The sequence below is a fragment of the Schistocerca cancellata genome, chromosome 1, assembly GCF_023864275.1.
Source record: "Schistocerca cancellata isolate TAMUIC-IGC-003103 chromosome 1, iqSchCanc2.1, whole genome shotgun sequence".
Taxonomy (NCBI): domain Eukaryota; kingdom Metazoa; phylum Arthropoda; class Insecta; order Orthoptera; family Acrididae; genus Schistocerca; species Schistocerca cancellata.
In genome coordinates this window covers 337331466-337356969 of record NC_064626.1, presented here as the reverse complement: position 1 = coordinate 337356969, position 25504 = coordinate 337331466, and positions in this window count along the sequence as shown.

Genomic DNA, 25504 nt, shown 5'->3' with positions numbered 1-25504 from the left:
CTAATTAAACGTAACTAACCTACTGACATCACGCACATCCATGCCCGAGGCAGGATTCGAACCTGCAACCGTAGCGGTCTCGCGGTTCCCGACTGTAGCACCTAGAACCGCTCGGCCACTCCGGCCGTCAGTATTTTTCATTTATGCACAAATATACGTGATTTCGTGACATTCTAGGCGTGATAATTAATTGTAAGTAACTCGTGAGATAATAAAGGCACAGACATGCGTCAAGCATTGCTGAAAACTACATGGACGAGTTCCTAATTTTATCAACCAATATCGGTCGTGGGTGAATTAGCTAAGTCGTTGTAAACGTTATTCAGTATATACACTCTAAGACAAAAACGACACACTACGAAAGAATTATCCAAAAAGGGATGGAAATCGGTAAAAGTAATGTACATGTAGTTATGAACAAAAGATTTTAATCTGAAAAACTGGATGATTTATTCAAGAGATCGAGCTTCATAAATTGAGCATGTCAATAACTCGTTGGTCCTCCCTTGGCCCTTATGGCATTGGTTGACAGAATTGTTGGGTGCTCTTCTAAGGGATATCCTGCCAAATTCTGTCCTATTGGCACGTTAGATAGCCTAAATCCCGAGGTTGTTTGAGGGTACTACCCATAATACTCTAAATGTTCTCAGTTGGAGAGATATCTGGGGACCTTGCTGGCCAAGGTGGGGTTTGGCTAGCACGAAGACAAGCATTAGAAACTCTCGCCGTGTGCGGTCGGGCATTATATTCTAGAAATCTAAGCCCAGGATGGCTTGACACGAAGGACAAGAAAACCGGGCGTAGAATTCCGTCGATGTACCGCTGTGCTGTAAGGGTGCCGCGAATGACAAACGAGGGGGTCCTGTTATGAAAAGGACTATCACTTGAGGCCATCACTCCTGGCTGTCAGCCCATGGCAGGCGACAGTTATCTCGGCTCAGCTCGAAGTGGAACTGATCGCTGAAGACAATTCTGCTGTAAATGATGCTGCAGGCCGAATGTGCCCAACACCACAGCAAACAGGCTTGTTGGAGAACAGAGGTCAATGGTAGTTGGGACAAGAGTCACAGTGACCTCAGTCCCCTTTTTGTGAGACGGCTAATAACGGTCCGACACTGAAGCACCAGTTGCACGTTAGACCGATGAGAATGATGAATCCGGAGCCCTGCACGCCTCTCTGACCATTGTACGGTCCTCACGTTCTGGTGTGTCTCCAATTGGACCGCTTCATTCTTGACGCTGTGTTCTGCCATGGTTCATCCATTCCGGTCAACATCGTCGAATACTGGCATCAGATATCGAGCGATTCGCCGATTACTCCAGCCGGCTTCTTTGAGGCCAACTACACGTCCTCTACCAAATGATGACATCTGTTTATATTGTTCACTTGCCTGTCTGATAACCATATTTACTGTCCACCTGTGTACAGCGACTGAAATTATCAAAGATTTTATGCCCTTGTATCGACATGTCGCCTGTTTACTGTCGCCGACAGCTGCGCGGTGAAATTGTGCTATAGCGTCACACACTGATTCTTCATCTGGCAAAGTTTACATTTCTGTATTCTCCATGGATGCTTGTATGAGTATCAATTCGTGACAAATTTGCATGCCACCTTCGTGGTACATTGTACATATACTCTTAAGTACCACTGTCACTTCTAACGATGTATGTTGGCTCAAAATGGTTCAAATGGCTCTGAGCACTATGGGACTTAACATCTGTGGTCATCAGTCCCCTAGAACTTAGAACTACTTAAGGGGCTCCGGAACGCCCTATACTTGCAATGTTAAAATAACGCTTATAAATTACATCTTTCCTCACAAAGTATTTGAGGTAGGAAGTTGAACTTTTTACAGATTATTTATTGGAATATGGGCTACAACTTAACACAGGGATTTTACAAAATTTTAGTTCAGTTATTAAAGATGATTTTCTTTCAATTGTAATGAAAATTCACAACATTTTTTTTGCAATTTTTTTATTTATATATTCAAAATATACAGTTTTTTGGAAAAAGGCTGTGTTAAATTATGCAGAAGGTACTGTGTAACATTTACTGAAAGTTTGAAACAAATATGTTTGGAAGATCCTTAGAAAACATGTAATTAGTATGAGAAAATAAAAGTTTTGGGAATCGACCGACAAAGATTGGATTAACTTTTTAGTGCATTCCAGGTCCATAGGATGGATTATCTTCATCCTCTGCAAACTCCTCCTCCAGCTTCCTCTTGTTCCTCCTCCTGTTTACTCTTGCTTGTATTTCTAGACTCTTTACAGCCCTCTCTGCAGCCTGAAGGCGTTCCTTGACTAAAGCAAGCATCGCTCGTACCATGTTAGAACCTATCTTCATTCCCATATTTCTAAATACCTTGCACCTTACAATGTTGCCATAATTGAAAGTCGCAACAGCATCATACACACCAAAGTGAAGTGTTTCTATTCCAACAAATACAGTCTTGGGGATTCTCGACCATATAACACTATTTACACTTTCATTCGGGTTTTGAGTTTTTCCGTGAATACACTTTTTCAACAGTTCAGGTGCTGCTAAGTCTCTGAAAATAGGTTTTATCACCTCCATTATTGCATGAGGCAGACTATGCTTATGAGTGTACACTTCACCAGTTAGCAATCCTTTGTTATATTTACACCAACTGTCTTCTTCTTTGGGACACAAGCTATGTTGGAGATTTTCTTCGGTTGAAGAAGTATGAAAAAAAAAAGAGCCCAAACAGCCTTCTTCATTTCGTCGACACTTTGTGTATTTTGCCTAACAGCCATTCCATAATAGCTCTGTATTTTGTCAATTACACTGTCAGTTAACCTTCCCTTCCCATCCAAACCTTTACCATCACAGAGTTTTTGTTTTTTGTACGAAGCTTTCAGTCGCCGAAGTCTTGTTCCCATTCACTTCTGTACGGGTCCAATACACTCAAATTTCTGCACTACAACATCATCACCATAGGGCTTCAGTCCTTGAACATGTTTGAAACTTTTAGAATCACCGTCACCAAGGTAATTAACATATCGCACAGCGCCACAGTGGGTCACGCCCATGTAGAACACATTTCAAAAAAAATTTAAAAATAGTTGTAGTCTTCGGAATTGAATAAATTATATATCTATTAAAAAGTAAAAGTCTGCAGATTCAGAAAACGCAAAAAAGTAAAAATTGAACTTTTCATGATTTTGAGCCTTTCCGGAGCCCCTTAAACCTAACTAACCTAAGGACATCACACACATCCATGCCCGAGGCAGGATTCGAACCTGCGACCGTAGCAGTCGCGCGGTTCCGGACTGAGCGCCTAGAACCACCAGATGTATGTTGAATACGGCTTGCATGGGGCAAGTGATAATTACTTCTGGACAAGTCCATGAATTAAGACGAGAAATTACAGTTTAAAAACTGGTAGCCTGCGAAAACTAGATTGTCTTTAAGTACAATTGCACGAACAGGACCAGAAAATTATGTTTCGACTAATGTTAGTATTGATCATGCATGTATATGTTGTAAACTAACTCGTTCCACATAATTTCGATAAGAGAACCGTTCAAATAATCTTTGGAACCTGTAATTAATTATCAATTATGTGTTCTTATTACCTCGGTTGCGCCATCACCATCATCGTATCTAAACTTGAATTTGTCAAAGCTTAGAATTTAAGTTTTGATCTGACGATGGCAGTAGCCGAATTGACGTTATAAATAAGGACATGTATTAAGCGGTCTGGAGTATTTTATTGCCACAGTACGTTCTCAGACCTTGGAGACTGCCTTCGTTTGCTCAGCACTACAAGGTCTTCACTTCCATGCTAAAATGTTTCATTCTTCTACGTTTCGCTGTATTGCCACTTCTTGCCTGTGAATATTGCGTAAAGGGTACTCAGAAGTGATAGTTTGAAGAACTTTTTGACGGTATGAAAATCACAGCCTAGATTAGTGTGCATCAGGGTTAACAGTGAGCTATAATTAAACAAAACTCAAATAGCTGAGCAAAAAGGTTGGTCATAGATTACTCGTTCCAACATTTACAGCGATGCATTGAAGATGGATATGTAGCTCCAGAAACGACACTATTTGAATGCCGAGGCCCAAAACTCAATGGCATAAAAATATTATTCCAATATAATTTGAAGTAAAACGAATAATGCGAAGCTTGCAGGATACGCAGCATTTACTCCTTAATGGAGCAAATAGGCGAAGTCTCTGAACAAAGGCTATCGAGTGACAAATGTATATGGAGAATAAATGGTTCAAATGGCTCTGAGCACTATGGGACTTAACATCTGTGCTCATCAGTCCCCTAGAACTTAGAACTACTGAAACCTAACTAACCTAAGGACAGCACACCTGTGCATGCCCGAGGCAGGATTCGAACCTGCGACCGTAGCGGCCACGCGGTTCCAGACTGTAGCGCCTACAACCGCACGGCCACACCGGCCAGCATATGGAGAATAGCCAACACTTGATGAGGAAGGCTACCCAATGACGACTGCATATGGAGAGTACCCAACACTTGATGAGGAATCTTGGAAAACAAGAAGCTGTAAGAACGAAGTCATCATCTCCACTTTATGAAGTAAATGGTATAATTACCATGTAAAAACTAATTGTAGAAAAACCGCTCCAGCAAGTGAAACCACTCACTGTCCAGTTTACATCAATGTTAAGAAGAGGTATGGTAAGACTAGGAACGGCACCAAAGATTTAAAACCAGTCAGATACTTCACTTTGCTGTATCCAAGAAGAAGAACTATGCCTGAACGAAAATTTAACAGACGAACTGGACTTTAACTGAAGACGTGATAAGCAAAGTTAACATTAGTAGGCTAAAACGCTACCCTGCTATCATTACTGTGAACAGTGTAATTGGCTTACAACAAAGACGAATATATTTAAATATTCAGCACACATGTAGACTAGAATCTTTCCTGTATTTAAGGAACACACTGATGCACTAAGAAGAAAGTTGGAATTTGTTCAAGTTGCTTATCGGTCTAAAGAGCTGTTCCCGGAGAACAAAATCCGTGTACTATACGCTGAAACGTCGTGCTTGTTAGGACGTTGCTGTGAGCGGGTGACGTGCTGCCGCTCGACAGAGGAAGGTGCTACCTGCTGGCCACACTCACGTGTACGACATGACACCGCAGCGTTAGCTGGGACAGAAGCTGGGGAAACCATCAGACAACGTCCGAGGGCCTTGAATACGTGGGATGTACGAGCAGGCCCAGTTTCACTAATAAAAGTTGTTTTTGCCTTTAAATTTACAACTTTAGTAACATGATTTTAAAATAGTAACATTCGATACCACGAACAGCAAAATCCTCAATATAGTTTCTTAATAAAGGTTCTTGAAGCATTGTGTAACCAACTGTCTCTTGAATAATTATACATCAAAAAACAATTCCCAGAATCAATTTACCCACTTAAAATTCATCCCTTTTCAAGCAAAGGAATAAAAACAAATTCAAGGTTAAATGAAAGATTCCAACGCCACAAAGCAATACCAAAAATGTCCTAGACGTCGCCTGGGATCTCCAAGGGTAATAAAATATTGATCACAAAACTTTTAATTAAAACAACTTAAATGCAATTAAATCTGATAACTATCAAAGTACACTCAAACCCCGTAGCCCCTACGATGCTCACCGTATAATAAACTATTTTCCTTCCTTTTAAATACTTTACACCATAAACTTCCTTACATGTCATGCATACGACATCCAACGAATTATGACAAATAATTAAGCATAGATGTTATAATTGACCAGGTATGTAATCTTTTTCTTTCAAAATAAATAAAAAGGGAGTCAAGTCTTAAGCTCAGTGGATACATATGTTAAGAAAATAGCATACAATACATATTCGGTGATTTCGCCGTGGCCAATCGCTGTTGTGCACCGTGCTGTCCTTCAGGATCACATGCGGCACGGGAGAGATTTTCCAAGATGTACAAAACGTTAACAGGATGCTACCAGCTAACAAAAATTGCATACTGGGATTATACGTCGATATGGTGGCTGCTCGTAAATTCTTAAACGGGCGGGGGAGTAGATGCGGTACTACTGAACACCGCGACTATACCGCACTGCACCAAACAGCAGTACGGTGGGATAGGCAGGTGACAAATCAACAACTACTGCAAGTCAACCTCAGCAAAGACAATAAGAGAATATTCGGGGCTTTAAACTCTTGGGATTCCCACACCAAACCACAGGATGACGTCCCACGCTAAATTATGAAAATACTATCGGTGATTTGGCCACCACAAGTACAACTGTATAATACCATGAGAAGTAACTGCAATTAACACGATTCATAAGCGTCAGACTGAAAAGCACCACAGTTAATCTTTCCATTACTACAGAAACTTAACAATACCTCCCAAGTTCACTCGTGGTCACTACTAGAGCGTCAAATTACTCGTAAGACTAGACAGCAGAGTTCAAGACGCTGGAGGCCGACTTATGTTTCTTAATAAGACGAGCAATTATTCGGTCCCTCACTTTGATTCACTTTAGATCCAAAACAGTCATTTACTTTATAGCAGCTGAACTGATGACAATGCCGATATCAACACTCTCCTCCCAAGCAGTGTACTAACTTGAGACTGCAGTACCGAGGCAAAGCGTACACCACTCAAGAACGGTGTATGCGCCACCAAGGCGCACTTTTTTTAGAATTCTTATTTGCACCTTATACACCAAAATTGCCTTCATTCTTCGTCGGAATTAAAGGGCAGAACCTAGAAATCACTTTTCAGCCCTTGAATGACTACTCGACAACCGCCATAGGGACAACACCGGCCCTCCACACTGGGATCTTTGAGACTACGGCGTTCCGTCCCCAACTGAGTGCTTCCGCGGGACCCACCGATCTGGCGGCCTTGCCCTCAGGCACCGACGTCACTCCTCACGCACAGTTCGCAGCCAACTCACAGCAACCCCCTTCGTCGTCGTTCTGTCGCCTCGAGGCACGCGGGAAGCCAACTCGCCAGAGATATGAGGAGACCAGAGACTCCCATGTGCTCTCGATATTGACATCGCCGCGAGTACTGAGGAGGCGGGTGATTTCAAAAACAAAAAATAATTTAAACTGCCAGCCGTACCGGCTCAGTGTTCTGCACACAAACGATGTACAAACTAATGTAAGTCTTATATTACCTTTTCCCTGCAAATTGCTACTCTCAGTCATTTAAAAACCTCTTTGATTTAAAGACTGTACTGAATGCAAATGGGAGCAATTCTCATTAGTCATCCGTCGTCCAAATTCATTACATTTCCTGTCACAGATATATTGTTTCATGCCGGGGGACATGCTATGATGCGGAATGTCATCACAGTAAGAGCACAATTCAGTTATACAGAGGAAATCGGTCATAAATGAGGGTCGCCTAACCTGAAATGTTGTAGGACGATGAAAAAAGAGGGAAAACAAATCAGTTTTTTTATACACTCCCTACATTTATTTCCCCTAGATTGCCTCTCTGTTAAATGAATATTTTCTCTTAATAAAGAAAAATACGGTCGCTTACTTGAAACTCAATGAAAAAAGCAATACCGCTGAAAAATCTAACATATTCCACAATTTAATCCATGCTGACATGCTCAAAAATACAAGAACAGATTGTTAGAGTTGAACTCAACATTGCTATAGAATCGGCACTCCTTTTTCAGAATTTGTGTGGTTCGCGAACGCAGCTTAAACTTGGATCCAAGATCCAAATAAGTAAAGGCACTTGTGAGCATCACGAGTTGCAGAATTCACTTCACAGTTCTGATCTGCACAGAGCAGGCCAGGGCTAGCGCTAAATAGCGAGACTTACTAGATCGACACAGCGAAAGCTGCTCCTGTGTGCGACTAGGGGCCTCTTTCTCTATCGATGTGACCTCTTCAGCACGCCTCTTCGGACTCTCTCTCTACAAGTCATGTTCCTCTCAGCTCCCAGAAAACCACGTCTTGCACAGTGGCATTCACAACTTTCGCCACAGTAACGATCAAGGATTCTTCTGAACAAGCAGAAACACAGGGGACGCCAGCCAAAATTTCTCGACTGTCGCTTGTAGCATGTCCATTAACTGGTCGGAGGTTTGTACACTGTATGTGCTGTGTCGTCATTCACTTGTTCAGACATTCTTGCTCCAAAGCCTATGCTGATGATCTTTCTGATAGGCGAACGTCATTTGGACGGTTAGGTTCTGGAACTTTCCCACACTGAACATTACGCAGTCAGTGCCGATTATTTTCAGCCGCGAACAGGAAATGCAGATTTGTCACAACAGAAGCTCAGGGAACCTTTGATAGCCCTGCTGTAACTTGCGAGACCCATGATGACTCACAGACAAAGAAAACGGGCCAACGCCCACTATGTGGCCACAACGCCTCTGTCAACCCGCAGCCCAGCAGGGTGGAGGGGGAGTTGGCTTGAGTCGTCGCGTATTTATAGTGCTGAGACCACCCAGGTCCGTGACAACATTCCCTCGGATCTGCTTTAGCGAAAGGAAATTCACAAATCTTACTCCACAAAACCATTAATTACGCATTTTCCTCCGGAACGGTTAAGAGCATCTGCCAATTTCACTCATTATCACAAAGGCGATGTATGTGGCTGTAGTGCCACAACATGTAAGTGTATAATCTTCACGACGAATTTATCTGTCGTAGTGCTAGATGTGGATGATTCATGTATTCACTGTAACACAGAATATATTCACTTAGCTGTTTGCCATATAATGCTAATGCCTGACGAATATGTTTTCATTAGGGTATAGGATGCTACGTGAGGCAATGCTAAATTGTGACACCAGGTGGAATCTGCTAACAGTGGCATTACGATATCAACTGAAACCAGATTCATTTTATTTTTTTGTTTGCTTATTGATTTGTTCGTTTATTCATCTTGGGACTATCTCACAACGACTGATGTCAATATCATGTAACGAAAATAAGCAGCTCTGACATACCACCCACACAGCATAAATATTTAAAAGTGTCGGTCATGATCTTGTTGAAGCAACCATCCTGAAACCTAAATAAGGGCCTCGCGGGCAAGCCGTGCGGTGTGAGGCGCCTTGTCATGTTTCGCGCGTCTCCCCCCCCCCCCCCCCCACTCTCACCCTTTGGTGGTTCGAGTCCTTCCTCGGGCATGGTTGTGTCTGTTGTCCTTAGTGTAAGTTGTTTTAAATTAGATTAAGTAGTTTGTAAGCCTAGGGGCCGATGACCTCAGAAGTTTGGTCCCATAGTCTTTACCACACATTTCCAAATTTTCCTAAATAGGGATGGCCTCACAAAACTAACTCCATCCTCCTGTATATGACGTCAGGCACAAAATGTGAGATTAGATATCGGTGTCAAACGACTGGAAAAATTAAATACCGTAATACCAGTAACTGCCGTACCCATACGGAACAATCTAAAATGGAATGACCACATATGAGAAACAGCCGAAAGAACAGATGCCCGGCTGAGAACCTTAAAAAATTTCTATTAATCTACGAAAGAAATGGTTTACAGAATACTTGTTCCACCAATTCTTCAGAATTCCTTATCAGACTGGAAGCCTTACCAGAAGAGACAGAAAAAGTTGAATTAAGTGCGGCGTGAACGTAGCGAGATCGATTAGTAGGTGCGAGAGCATTGGAGAGAGCCTCAATAAAATACAGTAGCAGACGCTCCAAAAAAGGCGTTGCGAGTCACAGAAAAGTTTGCTGTTGAGGTGTTGGGAGATTACCTTTCCGGAAGAGTCGAGCTACACTGTTATTTTTTATTGTATTTTATGGTTTTATAGACAAGAGTGGCTTGTATTCTTGGTTTTCAAATGGTGTATTGAAATTTCCATTGAAACTAAACTCGCCTTGGGTGTGTTTTGTTGTGTGGTAATATGTTGGTAAAGAGCTGTGGCAACTTTTTTGTTACGTGTCCTTGACTCCATCGAAAGGCACGGTGTTTATTTGCAGGCTCGTTCGACAATCTCCCCAGCGTCTGTCCAGCTCCACTAATTAGAATGACTCATAGATTAATATATAGAGTCTCACCTAATTATCTGCCAGAGATGAGCACTTGTTTATTTCTTCCTTGCATATAACATTTACTGTCATATTGTAATACGTAATATTAACAATATTCGTCTTTATCAGATCTAGAACAAAATCGGAGACGCTAACATTACATTCAACAACAGAGATAATAAAAATCATAAGTAATACATGGAGTAACGTCTTTAGTTCATACACACAGTGCAGTGTCTGACAATTAGTTCCATATTTAAATGTTATATTACAGGGCAACGTACTACTTCCTCCTACAAGCGTCTTTCGAAATGACCACTACAAGAAAATCCGACAAATTAGACCCAAATACGGATGATAACCGACGATCATTCTTCGCATTCGCCATTGCGAATGGAACAGGGAAACGGAAGTAGATAGTGGCACTACAAGTATCCTCTGCCATTCACTAATTTCACTTTCTCTACTCATGTTTTCAGTACCGTTACGTTAGTTTTGGAGCTCATAGCCCTTGCAAGACTTCAGTTACTTTGTCGAAGAAAGTGTTCACCTCAGTGTACGCCTCTCACCTGATATGCATAGGTACAGAATAATTGCTTTTGTAGATGTCTAGATCTGTCAGTTCAACGGCTGCCAATTCAAAATGTTTATCTTTAAAAATTTTAATATCATCGTATCTAGGTATAAAATAATTTCCACTCTGATTTAAATACATAAGACCCGCTCTCTTTAGGTACTTGCTCATTCATATAACGGTAGCACTACCCAGCGCCTCTGCAACAATGCTCTGTAATGCATGCCACTGTGATGTTGAAAGGACTGTAAAAGAACACAATCAGATTTACTTGATTTTTGATAGTATGCGTTGAGGTACAGTCTGTCTTCGGTGTAGGCCTTGCAGAATTTTCTAAGCTAGTTGAGGTACTTTAAACGGGGGGGGGGGGGGGGGGGGTGACTTGTGATTTACCGCAAAATATTCTACACCTCCTACCAACGATAACAGTTATGCGACCTATGTGTCCCATAATCACCTGCGATACCGTCACTAATTACCTCCAACAACCACCTGTTCCCAAATCTGTTCAGGTGCCAACCGCAGCCAGTGTAGCCCCATCTCCCGACCTCATCTCCACAGGTCAGCATTCATCAGCGCCATATCCAGCTCCTCACTGACGAGCCTTACACCTCTGTCAAGACGAGCGAGGGCGATCATGCTCTTTTTGGAACAGCTCAACCATCCACACAGTGTTGCACCAGATAGGAAAGCTATGTTGCTCTTTTCTGCTGCTATACAGGGTGTCCCAGTTATCTTGTCCACCCAAAATATCTCTGGAACAATAACAGCTATTGGAAAACGACTTTCACCGGTATCAATGTAGAGCTGGGGCCCATGAATTTCCATATTTGGAAACATTCTAAAACGAAAGCATATGTGTTTTTTAACACAAACTTACGTTTTTTTTAATGGACCTCCTATATGTTTTCTTCAGCAATCCATAGCGTGACAAAGCACATACACAATGGCGTTGATTGCATCGCAATATTCCCATTACATCCCGAGATATTGAGACGCGAAGTTGACGCTTGAAACACCCGACATGCGCTGCTAGCGCACGCCCTGAGGCTCAGGCGTGAACCCCATGCTGCCCGTAATCGCGATGTGATTGACATGCGTAATCACACTTCCATACTTATCAAGAGGTCCGAAACGAATAATACGGTCTGCTGCCATCCTGCAGCATGGGGTTCATGCCTGAGCCTCAGGACGTGCGCTAGCAGCGCATGTCGGGTGTTTCAAGCATCAACTTCGTGTCTCAATATCTCGGGATGTAATGGGAATATTGCGATGCAGTCAACGCCATTGTGTATGTGCTTTGTCATGCTATGGATTGCTGAAGAAAAAATATAGGAGGTCCATTTAAAAAAACATAAGTTTGTGTTAAAAAACACATAAGCTTTCGTTTTAAAATGTTTCCAAATATGTACATCCATGGGCCCCAGCCCTACATTAATACCGGTGAAAGTCGTTTTCCAATAACTATTATTGTTCCAGAGATATTTTGGGTGGACAAGATAGCTGGGACACTCTGTATAATAGTCTGGCCCTGATCCTAACTATTTCCTCCCCCCCCCCCTCATCCTCACATCGTCATTTTCTGATCTAATCTCGCAAAATCCGTACACAAGGACCCAAAAGCAGCTTTGTTTCAGGCATAAAAGTTAAGGTGTACAGTGAAGTCAAAGAGGGAATAATTTGCATTCACCTGCTTGCTATTTACTATGAATTTTCTATCCGTACTGGCGCCAATGAAAGCTTTTGCATGTAATATTAAATTTTAAGAGCTAATACTGATGATTACAAATTAATTTGAAGGAGAAGTGGTATCGCCTGCCGGCACGTAACTTTTATGTCTTGAGCGATAGGAAGGGGAAAATCACTCATTGTGTGCCTGTCCGATTGACGATCACTGCAGTATCGGCAAATCATTGAGGGGAATTGGGAATTTAGTCCTTAATATTCGCGCTAAACATGGTGATCCTGTGATCTACGACACTTCTTCCGTTAGGAATTGGATGGTCTACCCTCAGGGCGAGATAATGACCTCTAGCACAGAGGTCGTTCAACTAATTACATTCTCTTCTTACATCGGTTCTCACTTATCACGAGCAACAGCAGCACATGTTAGTGCCTATGTCTCCCTGTCTGTGGTCAGGTTCAATAAAAGTCAACTTAGAGTGTGACCATGAATGATACAAAATAATTACAAATATTTGTCGTCGTTACACAGGTGACATTATAGCACTATAATTTAACAAAAACAGTTTAATACTTTTTGTACAATTTCAGCTGGAAAAATTACTTACATTAACATTCAGAAGTATGTGGAAATATTAACATTTCAGAAGAAAAAAAATTTACGTATGTAAAAAACTCATCCGATGAAAGGGAAGGCCTCTGGCAGACACATAAATGTGAACTGAGGATCACTGATATACAGGTGATGTTGATCAGGTTAAGTAAATAAATAAATGAGTATGTATGATACTTAATTTACGATGTAAGTATTCAGTGACATAGTATTTGAGAATGAAGTCGTCTAGAATGAGCTAGAGATCCTGAGCAGATCAAACTTAAACAGAAAATTATTTATAGTAATGTATGATAACAGGCAAGAAAAACTAAGTTCATTTGAGATGTAAATAATACGAACGAGCGACTTTTATGAAATGTGACTATGGGTGTTCTTAAGACTGTTACTCATCACAGTATGTACAAATGACCGTGTGGGTAGTGTCTGAAGTTTCATGAGGCTTTTCGCGGATGATGCTGTTGTACAAAGAGAAGCCAAGTTACTATAAAATTGTACCGAACTGCAGGAAGACCTACAGACGATCGACAATTGGTGCAGGAAATGGCAAGTAAGGAAATGTAACATATTGCAAAGAGACACACTGACGTGATAAAAATCGTTACACAAACAAGGAGTTGCGCAACGTAAACGACAGTAGGTACGCATGATTCTACATCTGAAAGATGATGTCTACTGAAATTTCGCATCTCTGGCATAGGTGGATGCAAATCAGGTTTACTTTAAATACACGCTGTAACTGTCGTTTGCGTTAGTTGCCGTTGAGATTGGACGTGGTTAATTGATATTAGTCGCGAATGCCTTTAAGGCGACAAAGATGCAATATCAGCACCTCACTGGGTTTCAACGACGTCGTGTAACAGGGCTGCGAGAAGCTGGATGTTCCTTCTGTGATACTGAGTAAGATTTAGCTGGAATGTAGCCACTGTATATAACTGCCTGACAGCGGTGGTCGCGAGAATATGCAGTCGCAAAACAACCGGGCTCAAGGGGCTGATGACCTCAGATGTTAAGTCCCATAGTGCTTAGAGCCGTTTGAACCAGACCAGGCTCAGGATGACCACGTGGGGCTACAGAGAGGGAAGACCATCGTGATCGGCGATGGCTACGACGCATCGTACTGCACCGGCAGCAGCAATTTGAGCAGCAGTTGGCATCACACTTCCACAACGAACTGCTACAAATCGGCCACTTCAAAGACGTTTCCGCGTCAGACGCCCTGTAGCGTCAGTTCCATTGACTCCAAACAAACGCCATTTGGCCGGCCGCTGTGGCCGAGTGGTCTTACGCGCTTCAGTCCGGAACCGCACTTCTGCTACGGTCGCTGGTCCGAATCCTGCACAGGGCATGGATGTGTGTGATGTACGCAGGTTAGTCAGGTTTACGTTTTTCTAAATCTAGGTGACTGATGAACTCAGATGGTAAGTCCCATAGTGCTTAGAGCCATTTTGAACCACTGCCATTTGCGATTTCAGTATTGTCAACCGGGAGATTATTGGCTGGCAGGACGGAGGTCTGCTGTATTTTCTTATGAAAGCTGGCTCTGCCTCGATACCTTTGCTGGATGTGCGTTGATTAGAAAGAGGTCAGTAGAGGGCGAACAACCAGTCTATCTGCGTGATAGACACACTGGAGCTACAACTGGAGTTATGGTCTTGTGTGCGATTTCCTATGACACCAGGAGCATTCTCGCGCTTATCCTAAGCACCCTGACTGTCAATTTGTTCGTCGGTCTGGTGATTCGACCTGTCTTGCCACAGTTTATGAAAAAAATTTTATGGGTATTTTTCAACAGAGTAACGCTCGTCCACATACCGCTTTCGAAACCCAGCATATTCTGCAGAGTGTTGCCTTGTCCCACTCAGTCACCAGATCTGTCTCCACTCGACTACATATGGAACATCTTCAGACGAGAACAGTGTGATCCAAAAACAGCATTAACCATCACTCTATTGACAGACCAAGTGCAAAGGACCTGGAACCACATCCCAGAAACTGACATCTGCCACCTGTACAATACAATATATGCACATTTGCATGCTTGCATTCAACATTCTAGTGATTCCACTTGCTATTAATGTATCAGCATTTCCCATTTGTAATTGCTTGTACCGAAAGCAGATGGCAGTTATAAGAGTCGAAGGGTATGAAAGGGAAGCAGTGGTTGGGAAGGGAGTGAGACAGGGTTGTAGCCTATCCCCGATGTTATTCAATATGTATATTGAGCAAGCCATAAAGGAAACAAAAGAAAAGTTCGGAGTAGGTATTAAAATCCACGGAGAAAAAATAAAAACTTTGAGGATCGACGATGATTTGCAATTCTGTCAGAGACAGCGAAGGACTTGGAAGAGCAGCTGAACGGAATGGATAGTGTCTTGAAAGGAGGGTATAAGATGAACATCAACAAAAGCAAAACGATGATAATGGAATGTAGTCGAATTAACTCGGGTGATGCTGATGGAATTAGATTAGGAAATGAGACACTTAAAGTAGTAAAGGAGTTTTCATATTTGGGGAGCAAAATAACTGATGACGGTCGAAGTAGAGAGCATGTAAAATGTAGACTGGCAATGGCAAGGAAAGCGTTTCTGAAGAAGAAAAATTTGTTAACATCGAGTATAGATTTAAGTGTCAGGAAGTCGTTTCTGAAAGTATTTGTGTGGAGTGTAGCCGTGTATGGAACTGAAACGTGGACGATAAATAGTTTAGAGAAGAAGAGAATAGCTTTCGAAGTGTGGTGCTACAGAAGAATGCTGAAGATTAGATATGTAGATCAAGTAACTAATAAGGAGGCATTTGAATAGAATAGGTGAGAAGAGGAGTTAGTGGCACAACTTGACAAGAAGAAGGGACCGGTTGCTAGGGCTAGTTCTGAGGCGTCAAGGGATCACAAATTTAGCATTGGAGCGCAGCGTGGAGGGTAAAATTCGTATAGGGAGACCAAGAGATGAATACATTAAGCAGATTCAGAAGCATGTAGGTTGCAGTAACTACTGGGAAATGAAGAAGCTTGCACAGGATAGAGTAGCATGGAGAGCTGCATCAAACCAGTCTCAGGACTGAAGACCACAACAACAACAATTGCTTATCGCAAGCTACACTAACCTATGATCTTGCAGTATTAATCACTCAAATATGTTACGTAAAGGAATATATTCAGTAGTTTCATTACAATATATTAATTAGTATTTGGTGTTGTGATTTCTTTCCTTCAGTCCAGGTAGAAAGAACCATTATTGTGAGATAAACGACTGTAGGGAAGTCACTGCAAAAGTCACATTCGTTAATAATCCCGTAGTATGCACATAGAGCCACTTTTAGCGAAAACTACAAAAAGATAGTCGCAAGTAAGGTACATTGCAGACAAAACTTATTGGAAGATACCTCAGTGGGTGCAATTCACTCACAAGACAGGTAGCTTGTAACACACTCGTCCAACAAACACTTGTGCATTGCTCGTTAGTCTGAGGTCCGTGCCATGTAGGTCGGAGTGTACGTATATGCACTACTGGCCATTAAAAGTGCTACACCAAGAAGAAATGCACATGATAAACGGGTATTCATTGGACAAATATATTATACTGGCCGTAATAACGGCCTTGATACGCCTGGGCATTGAGTCAAACAGAGCTTGGATGGCGTGCACATGTACAGCTGCCCATGCAGCTTCAAAACGATACCCCAGTTCGTCAAGAGTAGTGACTGGCGTATTGTGTCGAGCGAGTTGCTCGGCCACCATTGACCAGACGTTTTCAATTGGTGAGAAATCTGGAGAATGTGCTGGCCAGGGCAACAGTCGAACATTTTATGTATGCAGAAAATCCCGTACAGGACCTGCAATATGCGGTCGTGCATTATTCTGCTGAAATGTAGGGTTTCGCAGGGATCGAATCAATGGTAGAGCCACGGGTCGTAACACATCTGAAATGTAAAGTCCACTGTTCAAAGTGCCGTCAATGCGAACAAGAGGTGACCGAGATGTGTAACCAATGGCACCGCATACCGTCACGCCGGGTGATACGTAAGTAAGGCGATGACGAATACACGCTTCAAAGGTACGTTCACCGTGATGTCGCCAAACACGGATGCCAGCTTCATGATGCTGTAAACAGAACCTTGATTCATCCAAAAAAATGACGTTTTAGCCATTCGTGCACCCATGTTCGTCGTTGAGTATACCATCGCAGGCGCCCCTGTCTGTGATGCAGCGTCAAGGGTAACCGTAGCCATGGTCTCCGAGGTGATAGTCCATGCTGCTGCAAACGTCGTCGAACTGTTCGTGCAGATGGTTGTTGTCTTGCAAACGTACCCATTTGTTGACTCAGGGATCGAGACGTGGCTGCACGATCCGTTACAGTCATGCGGATAACATGCCTGTCATCTCGACTGCTAATGATACGAGGCCGTTGGGATCCAGCACGGCGTTCCATATTACCCTCCTGAACCCACCGATTCCATATTCTGCTAACAGTCTTTGGATCTCGACCAACGCGAGCATCAATGTCGGGATACGATAAACCGTAATCGCGATAGGCTACATTCCAACTTCTATCAAAGTCGGAAACGTGATGGTAATCATTTCTCCTTCTTACACGAGGCATCACAACGTTTCACCAGGCAACGCCGGTCAACTGCTGTTTGTGTATGAGAAATCGGCTGGAAACTTTGCTCATGCCAGCACGTTGTAGGTGTCGCCACCGGCGCCAACTTTTGTGAATGCTCTGAAAAGGGTGTCATTTGCATATCACAGCATCTTCTTCCTGTTGGTTAAATTTCGCGTCTGTAGCACGTCATCTTCGTGGTGTAGCAATTTTAATGACCAGTAGTGTAGAAGAGTCCACCAGTGTACCTATACCTTCTTATTACATTTCACGTAAAAATCGGCGGCGTAAAATTGGACTGAAGTCCACGCAGTGATTTACGAGCAATCTTCGTCCCGCAGACCATTCGCGATTCCTACAGGAGAGAGCGTAATACCGGTACACAAAGTACTCTCCACCGCACACCACTGGCTGAGTACAGATGCCGATGTAGGTACAGCTATTGTGTAGTGATTACTACTTGACAAATAGTCTATGGGATGTTTTTTTCGTATAATTCTAGCTCTCAGCACAGGTTGTGATTGAACGAACCAAAGGACTTTAATATGCTGTTGTGCTCTGTGTGGATTACTACGGTCGCAGGGACTAAATTTTGACTTAAGAGAATTGGTGATACTAGTCTAACTCTTTTGGTTGGACATTCTACATCTACATCTACATTTATACTCCGCAAACCACCCAACGGTGTGTAGCCGAGGGCACTTTACGTGCCACTGTCGTTACCTCCCTTTCCTATTCCAGTCGCGACTGCCGGAAAGCCTCCGTGCGCGCTCGAATCTCTCTAATTTTACATTCGTGATCTCCTCTGGAGGTATAAGTAGGGGGGAAGCAATATATTCGATACCTCATCCAGAAACGCACCCTCTCGAAACCTGGACAGCATGCAACATCGCCATGCAGAGCGCCTCTCTTGCAGAGTCTGCCACTTGAGTTTGCTAAACTACACCGTAACGCCATCACGCTTACTAAATAACCATGTGACGAAACGTGCCGCTTTTCTTAGGATCTTTTCTGTCTTCTCTGTCAACCCGACCTGGTACGGATCCCACACTGATGAGCAATACTCAAGTATAGGTCGAACGAGTGTTTCGTAAGCCACCTCCTTTGTTGATGGACTATATTTTCTAAGGACTCTGCCAATGAGTCTCAACCTGGCACCCACCTTACCAATAGTTAATTTTATATGATCATTCCACTTCAAATCGTCCCGTACGCATATTCTCGGATATTTTACAGATGTAACTGCTACCAGTGTTTGTCCCGCTATCATATAATCATACAATAAAGGATCCTCCTTTCTATATATTCGCAATACATTACATTTGTCTATGTTAAGGGTCAGTTGCCACTCCCTGCACCAAGTGCCTATCCGCTGCAGATCTTCCTGCATTTCGCTGCAATTTTCTAATGCAACAACTTCCCTGTATACTACAGCATCATCTGCGAAAAGCCGCATGGAACTTCCGACACTCTCTACTAGGTGATTTATATATATTGAGGAAAGCAATGGTCTCCTTAATGTGTGGTGCGCGAGCTCCATGTAAAAGCACCTGCAACGATTCGGAGTTGCAGCTGTTGCACGGCATTTAGCGGCAACTGTACATGCTGCGCGGGCACACAGGCGGGCAAAGGGACGGAACGGTGTCGCGTTGCCATGGAAACGTGGCGCGGAGCGGGGTGCGCGCACAGTTCACAGCTCGCTGCAACAAGTGAAGGGACCGGCGCTACAATTAGATATTGTTTTCTGCTCCGGCGGACTTCAGTCGGCGCGGCGATCGCGCGGCCGGCGGAAGCGCCGGTCCGTCCGTAGCAGACGCGGGACGTGGGACGCCGACCAGAATGATCATCGGTGGCCGCTGGGCGCAGCCTGTCATCGCCGCTTTAATAACGCGCACCCCTCTAATAAACGGCGCCCAGCCAGCAGCGGACGTTAATATGCGGCCAGACACGCAGGGCTGGCCACGGTGCACTATCTGCCGGCGCGACAGCCTGCCGTCTCTCTCCAAAATATCACCAGCTGTTATGGCACTGGATTTTCACAATGCTTACCTGAAAACCATGCTGACTTGACACTGTCTTAAAAACAAAATTCCTCTTCAATGTGCAAATTTCCCAGATTAAAATCCAGTGATTTGTATACACTTTGATGAAAAAGGCCATGGGATAGCAGTATGCACATATACCGGGTGATCAAAAAGTCAGTATAAATTTGAAAAGTGAATAAATCACGGAATAATGTAGATAGAGAGGTACACATTGACACACATGCTTGGAATGACTTGGGGTTTTATTAGAACCAAAAAATACTAACGTTCAAAAAATATCCGACAGATGGCGCTTCATCTGATCAGAATAGCAATAATTAGCATAACAAAGATGATGTTTCCAGAATGAGATTTTCACTCTGCAGCGGAGTGTGCGCTGATATGAAACTTCCTGGCAGATTAAAACTGTGTGCCCGACCGAGACTCGAACTCGGGACCTTTGCCTTTCGCGGGCAAGTGCTCTACCAACTGAGCTACCGAAGCACGACTCACGTCCGGTCCCACAGCTTTACTTCTGCCAGTATCTCGTCTCCTACCTTCCAAACTTTACAGAAGCTCTCCTGCGAAGTTTGGAAGGTAGGAGACGAGATACTGGCAGAAGTAAAGCTGTGGGACCGGGCGTGAGTCGTGCTTCGGTAGCTCAGTTGGTAGAGCACTTGCCCGCGAAAGGCAAAGGTCCCGAGTTCGAGTCTCGGTCGGGCACACAGTTTTAATCTGCCAGGAAGTTTCAAAGATGATGTTCTTTACAGAAAATGCTCAATATGTCCACCATCATTTCTCAACAATAGCTGTAGTCGAGGAATAATGTTGTGAACAGCACTGTAAAGGATGTCCGGAGTTTTGGTGAGGCACTGGCGTCGGATGTTGTGTTTCAGTATTCCTAGAGATGTCGGTCGATCACGATACACTTGCGACTTCAGGTAACCCCAAAGCCAATAATCTCACGGTCTGAGGTCTGGGGACCTGGGAGGCCAAGCATGACGAAAGTAGCGGCTGAGCACACGATCATCACCAAACGATGCGCGCAAGAGATCTTTCACGCATCTAGCAATATGGGGTGTTTTTTTTTTGTTCTAATAAAACCTCATGTCATTCCAAGCATGTGTGTCAATTTTTACCTCTCTGTCTACATCATTCCGTGGTTTATTAAGTTTTCAAATGTATACTGACTTTTTGATCACCCAGTACATATGGCGATAGTACCACATACACGAGTTATAAAAGAGAAATGCATTGGCGGAGCTGTCATTTGCACTTGGGCGAGTATGTGAATAGGTCAGACGTGATTATTGCCGCACGACAGAAGTAAACTGTGAATGCGGAATGGTAGTTGGAGCTAGATGCATGGGACGTTCCATTTCGGAAATCTTTAGGTAACTTAATACTCTAAGACCCAAAGTGTCAAGAGTGTGCCCAAAACACCACACTTTAGGCATTACCTCTCATCATGGAAGACGCAGTGGTCGACGGCCTTCTCTTAGCGACCGAGAGCAGCGTCGTATGCGTAGATCTCACTGTGCTAACAGACAAGCAGCACTGCTTGAAATAACCACAGTAATCAATATGGGATGTACGACGACCATATCCGTTGGGACAGTACTGCGAAATTTGGCGTTGTGGGCAATGGCAGCGCTAACAGCACGACATAGTCTGCAGCGCCTCTCTTGGGCCATGATCGTATTGGTTGGGCCCTAGACGATTGTAAAACCGTAGCCCGGTCTTGTGAGTCCTGGTTTCAGTTGGTAATAGCTGATGGTATGGTTATATTGTGGCACGGACCCTACGAAGCCATGGACCCATGTTGTCTACAAGGCACTGTTCTAGATGGTGATGGATCCATAATGATGTGGGCTGTGTTGACGGTAATGGACTGGGTCCTCTGATCCAACTGAACCGATAATTGTAATGTTCGGCTACTTGGAGACCATTTGCAGCTACTCACGGACTTCATTTAGGATAACAACGATGCGCGATGTCACCTAGCCACAGTTGTTCGCATTTGGTTTCGAGAACATTGTGGACAATTCGAACGAAGGAATTCGCCACCAAGATCGCCCGACATTAATTATAACGAACATTTATGGGACAAATCCAGAAGCCATTTCGTGTTCAAAAACTTGGACCTGCAACACGTTCGCAGTTATAAACGGACATAGAGACGACATGGCTCAGTACTTCTATAGGTGACACCCAACGACTTCAGTCGATGCCACGTCAAGCTGCTGCAATACGCCGGGACAAAATAAGTTCCGACACCATATTGGAATGTATCCCGTGACGTCTGGCACTTCAGTGTAGACCATGTCTACCACTCAGATATAGTTCACATCATTATTATGATCCGCAATGCGTATGATTTAGGCCTGTTTCTTTATTAATGCTCTGGTGTTCATCTTTCTAGACTTCCATTTTAACATTATTAGGTACACAACTATAGTCACAAACGTAAGACGCTTATCAGGTCTCACCTATTGTTGAATTTTTTAGTTTTGTGTGTGTGCGATTTTTTATTATTCCGAAAGTTATCTCTGCTTCATATCCATTCGAATATGCCCTGGAGGTGGTTCGCCGCAGTTCTACATCTGCATCTACATCTACATCTACATGGATACTCTACAAATCACATCTGGCAAAGGGTTCATCGAATCACCTTCACAATTCTCTATTATTCCAATCTCGTATAGTACGCGGAAAGAACGAACACCTGTATCTTCCGTACGAGCTCTGATTTCCCTTATTTTATCGTGGTGATCGTTTCTCCCTATGTAGGTCGGTGCCAACGAAATATTTTCGCATTCGGAGGAGAAAGTTGGTGATTGGAATTTCGTGAGAAGATCCCGTCGCAACGAAGAACGCCTTTCTTTTAATGATGTCCATCCCAAATCCTGTATCATTTCTGTGACACTCTCTCCCATATTTCGCGATAATACAAAACGTGCTGCCCTTCTTTGAACTTCTTCGATATACTCCGTCTGCACTTCCTGGTAAGGATTCCACACCGCACAGCAGTATTCTAAAAGAGGACAGGCAAATGTAGTGTAGGCAGTATTCTTAGTGGGTCTGTTACATTTTCTAAGTGTCCTGATGTCCTGACAGTAAAACGCAGCCTTTCGTTAGCCTTTCCCACAACATTTTCTATGTGTTTCTTCCAATTTAAGTTGTTCGTAATTGTAATACTTAGGAATTTAGTTGAATGTACGACTTTTAGATTAGACTGATTTATCGTCTAACCGAAGTTTAAAGAATTACTTTTAGCAGTCATGTGGATGACCTCACACTATTCGTTATTTAGGGTCAACTACCAATTTTTGCACCATTCAGATATCTTTTCTAAATATTATTCACCACTCAGATATATACATTTTGTAAAAAGGTCAAATATCAGTTCGCCAAGAGCTACAGATGAAACATACATCAATCAACTTCTAAATTCGATCAGCCGAACATTATCAGCTACAAGAGAGATCAAGTTTAAATTTATGGTAACTAATAACATGCACTTCTTGGAAACCGGTAGTTAATAGAGGTATGTAGGCTCTTCAGAAAGGAAGTTATTCGTGCTACAGATGAAACATACATCAATCAACTTCTAAATTCGATCAGCCGAACATTATCAGCTACAAGAGAGATCAAGTTTAAATTTATGGTAACTAATAACATGCACTTCTTGGAAACCGGTAGTTAATAGAGGTATGTAGGCTCTTCAGAAAGGAAGTTATTCGTGTCACACGCTAAGACGTTTGCACAACAACAGTGGCACATTGGAGGAAGGGAGTACGTGCTCCCACAGCTACTGTAAACATACTCCAAAGTTTCTTTGCCTGTGTCAGTACGACTTTTGTAGTAAAAACGTCCAAAGTGCTCACAGATTCACCGTGAAATCCTGGTGGTATGTGGCCCAAATGCAGTATCACGTCCAGACGTACTGAAATGGTGCCAACAAAGTGAGCAAGTCCGCATAGACGTGCATGATGCGGGTCAAGAAGTCAAGATCTTGCACCATGATCTTTCCATCTTCTCGACAAGCTGAAAAATGTCTAGGGGATAAGAGAATTTCCAAGATTGAGGACATTCACACAATCTTTCTCACCTGGCTCCGTGACCAAGGAGCGAGTTTGTATCGTTGAGCAGTTGTACGACTGGTAGAGAGGTCAGGCCGTTGTTTGCAGAGAATTGGTCCAAAAATAGTCACGAATTATTGTTGCTTTGATGTGCAGTACATCATTCTATAGAAGTTACTTCACCTGTCCTAATAATCTCTAACTTACCTTTAGAATTTCCCTCCTATATTGCATCAACAGCTCTTGGTAAATGTGGAATATGACTTTTCAGGTACTCAAATCTGTTGCCCTCACTGGCCGCAATTCGAATTAAATATGTTCATAAAATTTTTTCATTAGATCATTATGGAGGTTATTGATCGCCAGCAAATTTTTAATACTTGATTGTTCTGTCGATTCTTCTTTCAATAACAACTACAGTTTGACGTGTTTTTAATTTTTGTACTACGCATCATATTGCTCATATCGATGTTTATTAACAAAGGTGTAAGACGTTATATATTATACACTAATGTTAGAGCTATATACACTCCTTGAATATAATTAGACAGTTTTTTCTTTGCTATTGAATCAGTCATCGTAACATACAATGAAAAGTGACAAATATGATTGTTTTTCGCTTGTCAGGGCCCTACACCATAGTTGAATTGCTGTTCAAGTGAGAGGCCTATGCGAGTTGTGTGTCTGCGTTGGCACTCAAGGTACTCTTAGTGACAGAACGTAACTCTTCCTCCTGGAAGTTGAGATACCATCAGAAGATTTTTAGCAAGTATGTGAATGGAAGAACATACTGATCAAACATCTTTAAACAGTTGTTAGCGAGTTAATGGGTGAAAAATATGTACGCGGAGAGTAGGCGTATTGGAAACTCTAAGAAGAGGACATTTATTTGAAGGCAATTTACTCTAATTCACTGTGGCATTCTCAAAGTTTTAATGCTCAGAAAAACGAAACGACATTACTCTGTTCATTAATACATTAATACGGCAGCTCTTAGCGAAGGCAAATTTACGGCTTGGATTTATTATTCCTTTTTTTCTTTTTTGAGTCGTTTGATGCAGCCTCCATCACAGAGTAGCACTTGAACCCTATGTCCTCACCGTATTCCAATTTCTTCTTTCTCTACAGGTCCATCTAGCACGTTAGAGGATATTCCCTGATGTCATAACAGTGTCCCATCATCCTGTCCCTTATTCTTACCAGTATTTTCCATGTGTTACTTCGTTTGCCGATTCTGCGGAAAACCTCTTCATCCTTTACCTTATGAATCCACCTGATTTTCAACATTCCTCTGTAGTAACAATTTTTTGAAGCTTCGATTTCCGCTTGTTTCCTTCTTTCGCAGCCCATGTTTCACTACCATTCAATTCTGTGCTCCAAACGTACATTCTCTGAAATTTGTTCCTCAAATTAAGGCCTATGATTAGACCAGTAGACTTCTTCTGGCCAAGAATTCTCTTTCAGTTTGTGCAAATCTGATTTTAATCTCTTCTTTCTTCGTTTGTCATGTTTTGTTTCCACTTTGTCTACTTCGTGACCAGAAATTTTCATTTTATTTTTCTCATTATTCCCATTGCTGCTACCTTTAATTACTTTTGTCTTTTTCGAGTTTACTCTCAACCCGTATTACATACTTGATAGACTGTTCATTGCATTCAAAAGATACCGTATTTCTAATCATCAATGAATCTTATCACTGATATTGTTTCACCCCGAATATCAATCCTGCTGTTGAAGCGCTCTTTTATTTCCGTAATTGCTTCTTCGATGTATAGAGCGACAGTAGGGGCGAAAGAGCAAGGGCGAAAGACTGTATCCTTGCCCTTCACCTCTCCAGCCCAACACTTCGTTCTTTTTCTACCTGACTTTCCTAATGGCTTAATCCTATTTTCCTCACAATTTCAAACATGTTAGACT